The sequence below is a fragment of the Puma concolor genome, chromosome A3, assembly GCF_028749965.1.
Source record: "Puma concolor isolate L17-30 chromosome A3, mPumCon1.1.hap2, whole genome shotgun sequence".
In the NCBI taxonomy this organism is placed as follows: Eukaryota; Metazoa; Chordata; class Mammalia; order Carnivora; family Felidae; genus Puma; species Puma concolor.
Genome location: NC_141669.1, coordinates 129,942,438 through 129,950,527, shown reverse-complemented (window position 1 = coordinate 129,950,527; position 8,090 = coordinate 129,942,438). Strand labels below are relative to the sequence as shown.

General features: G+C 52.8%; 2 long non-coding RNA genes across 3 annotated transcripts in view; one reads left to right on the top strand and one right to left on the bottom strand.

The window, feature by feature from the left end:
* Positions 1-3,666: 3,666 nt before the first annotated feature.
* LOC147582798 (uncharacterized) lies at positions 3,667-4,943 on the top strand. The gene is made up of 2 exons (XR_015249526.1): positions 3,667-3,912; positions 4,752-4,943. It is a non-coding gene; the product is annotated as an uncharacterized LOC147582798 (long non-coding RNA).
* A 2,190-nt stretch (positions 4,944-7,133) lies between these two features.
* The window catches only part of LOC147582792 (uncharacterized), a 233,735-nt gene continuing 232,778 nt past the window's right edge, over positions 7,134-8,090 (bottom strand). For both annotated transcript variants that reach the window (XR_015249520.1, XR_015249521.1), the window contains one exon: positions 7,134-7,885. This is a non-coding gene — a long non-coding RNA (uncharacterized LOC147582792). The remainder of the gene's footprint in view (positions 7,886-8,090) is intronic.

Below are 8,090 nucleotides of genomic sequence, written 5' to 3'. Positions count from 1 at the left end.
ACATAACTGGAACGTGACGCCTGGTACCTGACTCCAGAGTTCAAGGGGCAGAGAGAGAGGGAGGCCCAGAATCCGCAGCAGGCTCCAGGCTCCGAGGGGTCAGCACACAGCCTGATGCGGGGCTCAAACTCACGAACTCTGAGATCATGACCTGAGCCGAAGTCGGACGCTCATACGACTGAGCCATTCAGGCGCCCCGATCTATCATTTCTTTTAAAAGAAGTTCGGTGTGTTCAGCCACGGAGCCCTCCGACCTTGCCCTCTGCCATCCTCAGCCGCTGGCCTGGTGCCACGTCACTGGCATAAGATGGCAGCCAGGGTCAAGCGTCCCCTTCTCCCACAGCTGCGGGCAAGGCAGGAAGAGTGGGGCGCGGGCAGCACGGCCACTCCTCCCCGGCTGAGAAAATCTCCCGGGAGCACTCATCCTGCCTCCGCCCCCGGTGCGTCCTACTGGTCAGAACCAGGTCACATGCTCATCTCGGACCAATCACTGGCAGGCCAGAATGGGCGTGTCGTGGTGGCCTAGACCAATCACATCCATGACCTGGGGCGGGGCACAGCGTGGTTGGCACAAACCGGGGTTTGGCCAGCCAAGAAGAAAGGGGTGGCTGTTGGGTAGGCACCAACGATGACGAGACGGAAGCCGACGTTTCCGGAGCGCGTCCAGGGAGCCGGGCTTGGTCTTAAGCTCTTTGCATATATTGTCTCATTGAGTCTTCACGCTGTTATTTATGATGCACCATTAGAAGCCCAAAGAACCTCAAGGGCTTACCCCGAATCACCTAAGCAGGAGACGAGGAACCTGAACTCAAATGCAAGCCCCTTAGACAGCCACTGTCAAAGCATGTGGGTAGGGTTACCAGAAAAAATACAGGGTGCTCAGTTAAAGTAGAATTTCAGATAAAGGAAGAAAATATTTTAGTATAGATATGTTCCAAAGGTTGCATGGGGCATACGTATACTAAAAAAAGTTTATTGCTGATCTGAAGTTCAAATTTAACTGAGCATCCTATATATATTTTCTGAGAGGTGGGGGGAGGGGCAGAGGGAGTCCGGGAGAGAAAGAATCCCAAACAATCTCTGCACTGTCAGTAAACCCCCCCCCCCCCCCCCCCCCCCCCCCCCCCCAGGGATCTACCCCATGAACCGAAAGATCATGACCGGAGTCCAAATCGAGAGTCACATGCTTGGAGTACCCGGGTGGCTCAGTTGGTTAAACGTCTGACTCTCCATCTTGGCTCAGGTCGTGATCTCACAGTTCGTGAGTTCAAGCCCCACATCAGCTCTGTGCTGACAGTACAGAGCTTGCTTGGAATCATCTCTCTGCCCCTCCCCCCCCCCCATCAAAATAAATAAATAAATTAAGAAAAAAAAGAGTCAGATGCTTAACCAACTAAGCCACCCACGTGCCTCGAGCATCCTGTATTTTTATTTGCTAAATTTGACAATCCTACTAGAGTAACCAAGAAAGAAATCTAAACAGTGGTGTGGGGGCTCAGCCACGTTTCGCTTGTATAATAAACACCAAGGAATATTCCTCAGTTCCACAAAGAAGTATGTTGTGTTCCCCCATTTTTCAAGACCCTGACCCTTCTTGGATTATTGTTTTCCTCTTCTTGAGAGAAATATGGGTACTGAGAAGACTTCCCAGCTCTCAGGAAAACAACTGTTTGCACTGTGATAAAGGCAACTGGCATTTAGCCTAAGGGCCAGGGAGGCAGTAGGGAGAGGTGGGGAGTGTGGAGAACTGGGGCATCCCTTTCAAACATTCCCACACCCTGTTGATTTTTGCCAGACAGAACACGGGCCCAGCCCAGTCAGATCTCCCAGTGTTTTAAGGGAGGTTGAAATCTGGGTTTTCGTGTAAAAATCCCTTGATTTGTGAACATTGGCTCTGATTTTATTAAAATGCCACACGGGCCAAAGGAAACATATCTGTAGGCTTGTGGACAGCCAGGAAAAGTCTTGGCTGTGTAGCTTTGAAAGAGAAGCCTGCAACCCTGTGAGGAGGGGAGCAGAGGAGAGGCAACTTTGGCAAGTGGGGAGTGCTGGGGGCCAGGAACTGCAGCCAGACCTAGGTTCGAATCTCTCCCCTTCCAGATGACTGCTGTGTGATGACAAGTGGATTGCAGAGGCTCTCCGTTTTCTAAACCATTTTTAAATGTTGACTTTATTTTTGAGAGAGAGAGAGAGGCAGAGAGAGAGGGAGACAGAGGATCCAAAGCAGGTTCCAAGCTGACAATAGCGAGCCTGATGTGAGGCCCAAACTCACAGACCGTGAGATCATGACCTGAGCTGAAGTTGGACCCTCAACCGACTGAGCCACCCAGGTGCCCCTCTGTTTTCTAAACCAGTTAGAAGATGTAATCATACCCATCCATCTCACTGTGTAGCTGTGAGGTTTCCACAGAACAAGCTACAGAGGTAAAGTCACTGCCTGGGACCAAGGGACTGGAGGCCAGTCCCTTTCCTTTCCCTGGGAAGGGCTCACACTAAGTTCCATTTAACCGTTACTTTTTATCATATGATTTCACGAACAGATGAAACAAAACAGATGAACCTAGGGGAAGGGAAGGAAAAATAGGATAAAAACAGAGAGGGAGGCAAACCATCAGAGACTCTTCAATACAGAGAACAAACTGAGGGTTGCTGGAGGGGAGGTGGGGGAGGGGCGGACTAGATGGGGGATGGGCATTCGGGAGGACACTTGGGATGAGCACTGGGTGTTCTATGTAAGTGATGAATCACTAAATTCTACTCCTGAAACCATTATTACACTATATGTTAACTAACTTGGATTTAAATACAATTTTTAAAAATGTAAAAAAAAAAAAAACTGTAATGATTAAAATCATAAGGCATTGCAGTCACAATCCTCGGGTTCAAATCCTGGCCCTGACACTAACTGGGTGACTTTGGGCAAGTTATCTGATCTCTCTAAGCCGAGCTTCCTCTATCAAATGAGGGAAAATAGTTGTCCCTTAAAGCTTTATGGAAATTAATTAAGATCATTCATGTTTGGAGCTTACACGGTGTCTGATATCCATTATATGTTTAATAAATGGTGATTAGGATTCAAAAAATAAATAAATGTTACTTTTTCAAGTTCTTTCTCCCTTCCTCCTTCTTTTCTACTTCCTCCCTCCCCCCCCCCCCCCTTCTTCTTCTTCTTTTTAAAAGAGGTTTAGGGTCAGGTGTCAGGAGGCCTGGGACGAGGCCCTGGCTCTCTTCCAACCTTGGAGTGAGACATTGGGGGAAGGGCCTCTTCCTTGTGGGGGTCTCAGTTTCTCCCTCTGTGAAATGGGCAGGTTTGATTGGAGCTGGAGAATCTCTTCCGAGTGCCAGGGTCATGCAGTCCTGTGGAGCCTTAGCAGGGAGGGATGAAGGGTGAGATGGTGGCCTCGGCGGTGATGGGAGGGGAGGCTGTGGCAGGAGGCTGAGTCAGAGGCACTGTCAGGGCTGAGAGCAAGGGAACAGACCTGCCTCTAGTGCCCAGTGACTTGCAAGCCACAGGAGGGGAGCAGCCTGTGTCATCAGCGAGCCTGTAAACACCCTCCAAGGACAGCAAGGCCCCTGCTTGTCTTGGATCTGACCACAGGCCCATCCCAGGGATTTGGGGTCAGAGCGCTTAATAAATCATCCTGCCCAGCACATGCAAGCCTGGAGCCCTCCTCCTGGCTTTCTGAGATCTGACCTCTGCCGACCTCTCCCACCCACCTCCCTCTTGCCAGGCCAGAGACCGGTGAATTTCTCGAACACGCAATTCTCTTCCTGCCTCTCCAGGACTGTGCGCAGGCTGTTCCCTCCACCTGGAATGTTCTCTCCCTTTCTCCAGGCTTCACCAAGATAATGCTTCCGGCTGGTTCAAATTTCGGCTCAAAGATCACCTCCTTCTCTGTTCTTCCAGCAAAGGTAGGCCCTCCTGTGGTCCTGTTCATCTTTCCCTCAAAGCGCTCAGTGCCGTCTGTGGGCTGGATCTGACGTGCTCTGTTGCTGGATCTGTCTGCCCTTCTCCTGAGAGCGGAGACTGGGAGGGCCATTTCGGCCACCACAGCCCGTTCACTGAATGACTGAATGACCGAATGATAAGCTCTCGGAAGGGTTCCAGGTAAATGTCACAGGCCTCGGGAGCTCAGCTTCCTCTCAAAGGGATATCGTATCAGGTCTCCTTTCTCAGCCTCAGCCCTCCAGTGTCTCCCCACTGTAGTCGGGGAAAAAAGTCCCAGATGCCACGCTGGGCCTCACAGCTCCCCCGGGGTCCAGCCCAGCTGAGCTCCGCTGCTCCAGGCCATACCCGCATCCCCACCCTAGCTCCACTGGCCTCCTGTTTCTTCACCACACCGGGCTTGTTCCTGCCTCAGGGCACACACTTTCTGTTCCGGGTGCCCGGAATGCTCTCCCCCAGGCCTTCCCGTCCTTCAGGTCCCAGCCCTGTGGCCTGGGACAGACCCTTCCCATACCTGTTCTCCCTCAGCTTGCCCTGCTGTGTTCCTTCACGGCATGTATCGCCGTCTAAAATTATCTCGCTTATTTACAAATGTTTGATCAACCTTGAGCTGAGTTCATGGCCATGCAGAACACAGACAGCTTTCCCCAGCTTCCCTAGAAGCTAGGGGCAGCCATATACTTGAGTTCCAGTCAATGGGTCGTAATAGGAGTGTGCTTGGCAGTTTCTGGAATCCTTCCTAGAGATTTAGCTGTGGCCCACCCTTTGCTCATCATCTTTCCTTCTCCATCCTGCCACCTGGAAGGCAGACGAGAAGGCTGGCGCTGTGGCCTCCACCTTGGATCATGAGGAGGGTCACACCCTAAGGATGGCAGAGTTGTGACCAGGAAGGAGCCTGGGACACTGAGAGCTTTGTGGAGTCTTCAAACCAGCCCTGAACTGCCTACATCTGGACTGCATTCACACGAGAGAAAAATAAACTCTTTTGTTTATTGTTTATTTTTAAATTTCAATTTATTATATGTTATTTTGACTATACTTGTATGTCCTAGCAGTATGCTCTACTGCAAAACGTCAGCTAGAGTACACGCTGCGTCTTTTTATCTTAAAATGTGCTCGATATGTCTTTATCTACTTTGTCCAGAGGGTTGTTTTTTTTTTAAGTGTATTTATTTATTTTGAGAGGGACAGAGGCAGTGCGAGTGGGGGAGGGGCAGAGAAAGAGGGAGACAGAGGGTTCGAAGCAGGCTCCACACCATCAGCGCAGAGCCGGACGTGGGGCTCGAACTCACGAACCGTGAGATCACGACCTGAGCCAAAACCAAGAGCTGGACGCTGAACCGACTGAGCCACCCAGGCCCCTGTCCAGGGTTTCAGCTGGAGTTACAGGAGGAACCCTGGGCCAGAGAGGGGAGGCCCCTTCCCTGAGGCCACACAGCAGAGGAGAGGCAGAGCTGGGGTTTGCCTGCAGGGCCCCAGATCCTATCCCCCAACCCTCATTTCTAGAAGCTCCCGACTTGAGGTATTTTGCCAGGCTTCTTCCAGGCTTAGCCTGGACAATGGGCGGTAGGGGCTATACCTGCTCTGCCTTATTTCTCAGGGGCCAGAGCACCCTGGAAATGTGAGAGAGAGGATCCCAACTGAGGGACTGGTGGGCGCTGAATCCCAGCTCTGCCACTCGCAAGCTGTGTACCTCGGGGAAGACCTCAGCCTCTCTGAGCCTCAGTTTCCCTACCTACTAACACCCCGGGCCAGGTCGGGTGCCCCGAGGTGCTGTACTAAAGACGTCTGAAACCTCAGGAGGGAACCAGCACTATACCAACAGAGTGGAAATTCCCGGACTGCAGGCAGCCTCACTGGGGTTGGGAGGTAGGCTACTTACGCAAACTTCGGAATTTGCGTCCCGGTTCAGATCCTGACCCCACACTTAGCAACCGCGTGACCCTGAGAGTGTCGCTTCCTTTGCTATAGCTTTCCTTAGTGTCCCTCTTGGAAAATGGGGATTCGTTCATTCACTGCACACACTCGTGTCGGTGCTGGAGAAGTTGGATGGGGTCCTTCTCACGGGCCGACCACGGAGCACGGAAGCCAGCCGGCAAAGAAACAGACAGCACACAGAGTGACAGGAAGATACACAGAGCAAACTAAAGCAGGGGGAGGGAGAGAGAGCAGGAGGGGCTCTCTGAGACAGGGTGGTCAGGGAGGCCTCTCTGAAGCCGGGACACCGGGGCAGAGGCCTGAAGGGTGTAAGACGAAAGGTCCTGGGGCAGCCGAGCCCGGTCCCTCCCATCACCTTGTAACTATTCCCGGGCCTCGTGCAGCTGAATCCTCCCTTAGAGCAGGAGCCACGCGGGGCCAGCTCTCCGTCCCGGGCCCCGGCCAGGGGACGACTGAGGGACCCAGAGACCCTGGCTCTCTCCTTCCTGCCCGCTAAGTGTCCAGTCCGTCAGCAAAGCTGCCCGTTCTGGCTCCTGAAGTCTCCCTCGGATCCCGCCCCTTCCTTGGGTCCCTGCTCATTTCCTGCCTGGACCATTGCAGTAGCCTCCAAGCCGGGCCCCCTGCTCCGGCCTCACCCTCCCGGGGCTGTCCCCCACACAGCACGCATTCATTTCCTATGGCCACCGTAACAAATTATGACAAGCTTCGCAGCTTAAAACCGCACACATGTATTCTCTTACAGTTCTGGAGGTCAGAAGTCTGAAATCTGTCTTGATGGGTTAAAGTCAAGGTGCTGGCAGGGCCGGTTCCTGCTGGAAGCTTCCGGGAGATGATGTTTCCTTGCCTCTCACAGCTTCCCGTGATCACCTGCATTCCGTGGCTTGTGGCCCCTTCCTTAGGTCTGCTAAGTGTGTCCCTCCAGTCTGTTTCTGTCACTCTCTCTCTCTTCTCCCCGCCTTCTCCTCTTCTGTAGTCAAACCTCCCTCCCTCAGCCTCCATTTAAAAAAAAATGTGTATTTATTTATTTTTGAGAGAGAGAGAGTGAACGCACAAGCGGCGGAGGGGCAGAGAGAGGGGGAGACACAGAATCCCAAGCAGGCTCCAGGCTCCGAGCTGTCAGCACAGAGCCCGACGCGGGGCTCGAACTCATGAACTGGGAGATCATGACCTGCGCTGAAGCTGGAAGTCGGACATTTAACCAACTGAGCCCCTCGGGCGCCGCCCCCTCACCGCCCCCCCCCCCCCACCAGCTTCCATCTTACAAGGACCCCTGTGATTCTACTGAGCACACTCAGATAATCCAGGGCAATCTCCCACCTCAAGCTCCGTAACTAAGTCACAGCTGTGAAATTCCTTTTTGCCTAAGAAAGTTAACATTCACAGGTTTGGGGGATTAAGATGTGGGCAGCTTTGGGGGACATCATTCAGCTGACCACTGCCTCTAAAGGGATCCTGTTAGAACCTAACCTGTGTCCCTTCTGCTCAAAATACCCCCTTGACACCCCCCCCCGCCCCCCAAGTACATGCAAAGCCCTGACACATTTTCTACCTCGTCTCCTTTTCCTCTCCTGCGCCCTCACCTGGCTCCAGCCACAGGCCTCCTTGCTGTGCCTCAACGGTCCATGCAAACGCCTGCCTCAGGGCCTTTGCACACACTGTTGCCTCTACCTAGAACCTTTCACTCTGCCTCTTCCCAAGGCTGGTTCCTTGTCACCCTTCAGGCTTCACCTCCTCAGAAAGCCCCTCTCGGACACCTCTCTGTAACAGCCCTTCCGCCTCCTCACAGCCACATTTGCCACCGTCTGAAATGACCCTGGTCTTCTTTCTTGTTTATGGTCCACTTTCCCCCACTAGAGTGTTAGCTCCTGACGACCCAGGAGGGGCTCGTGCTCCTCTGCTGGACCTCGGCACCAAGGACGGGGTCTGGTACACGGTAGGTGCTCAGAAAAGACTTGCTCCGTGAATCCGTGGGTTGCCAATTTCAAATGTCCCTCAACGCTGCTGTGAATAAAATACACGTTCCTTTAAAGGCATTCTGACCTTCCCAGTGACTTTTTGGTTTGATTTATCTTCCTAGTCAATGATTAAGACACTGCCTTCAGATGTCAAAAGTTGGTGAGGCATCATCTATACTAGGCAAGCAAGGACTCATGAGGGCCCAGAAGAGAGCCAGGGGTCTCCCGAGGACAGGAGCCACCAGGAGCAG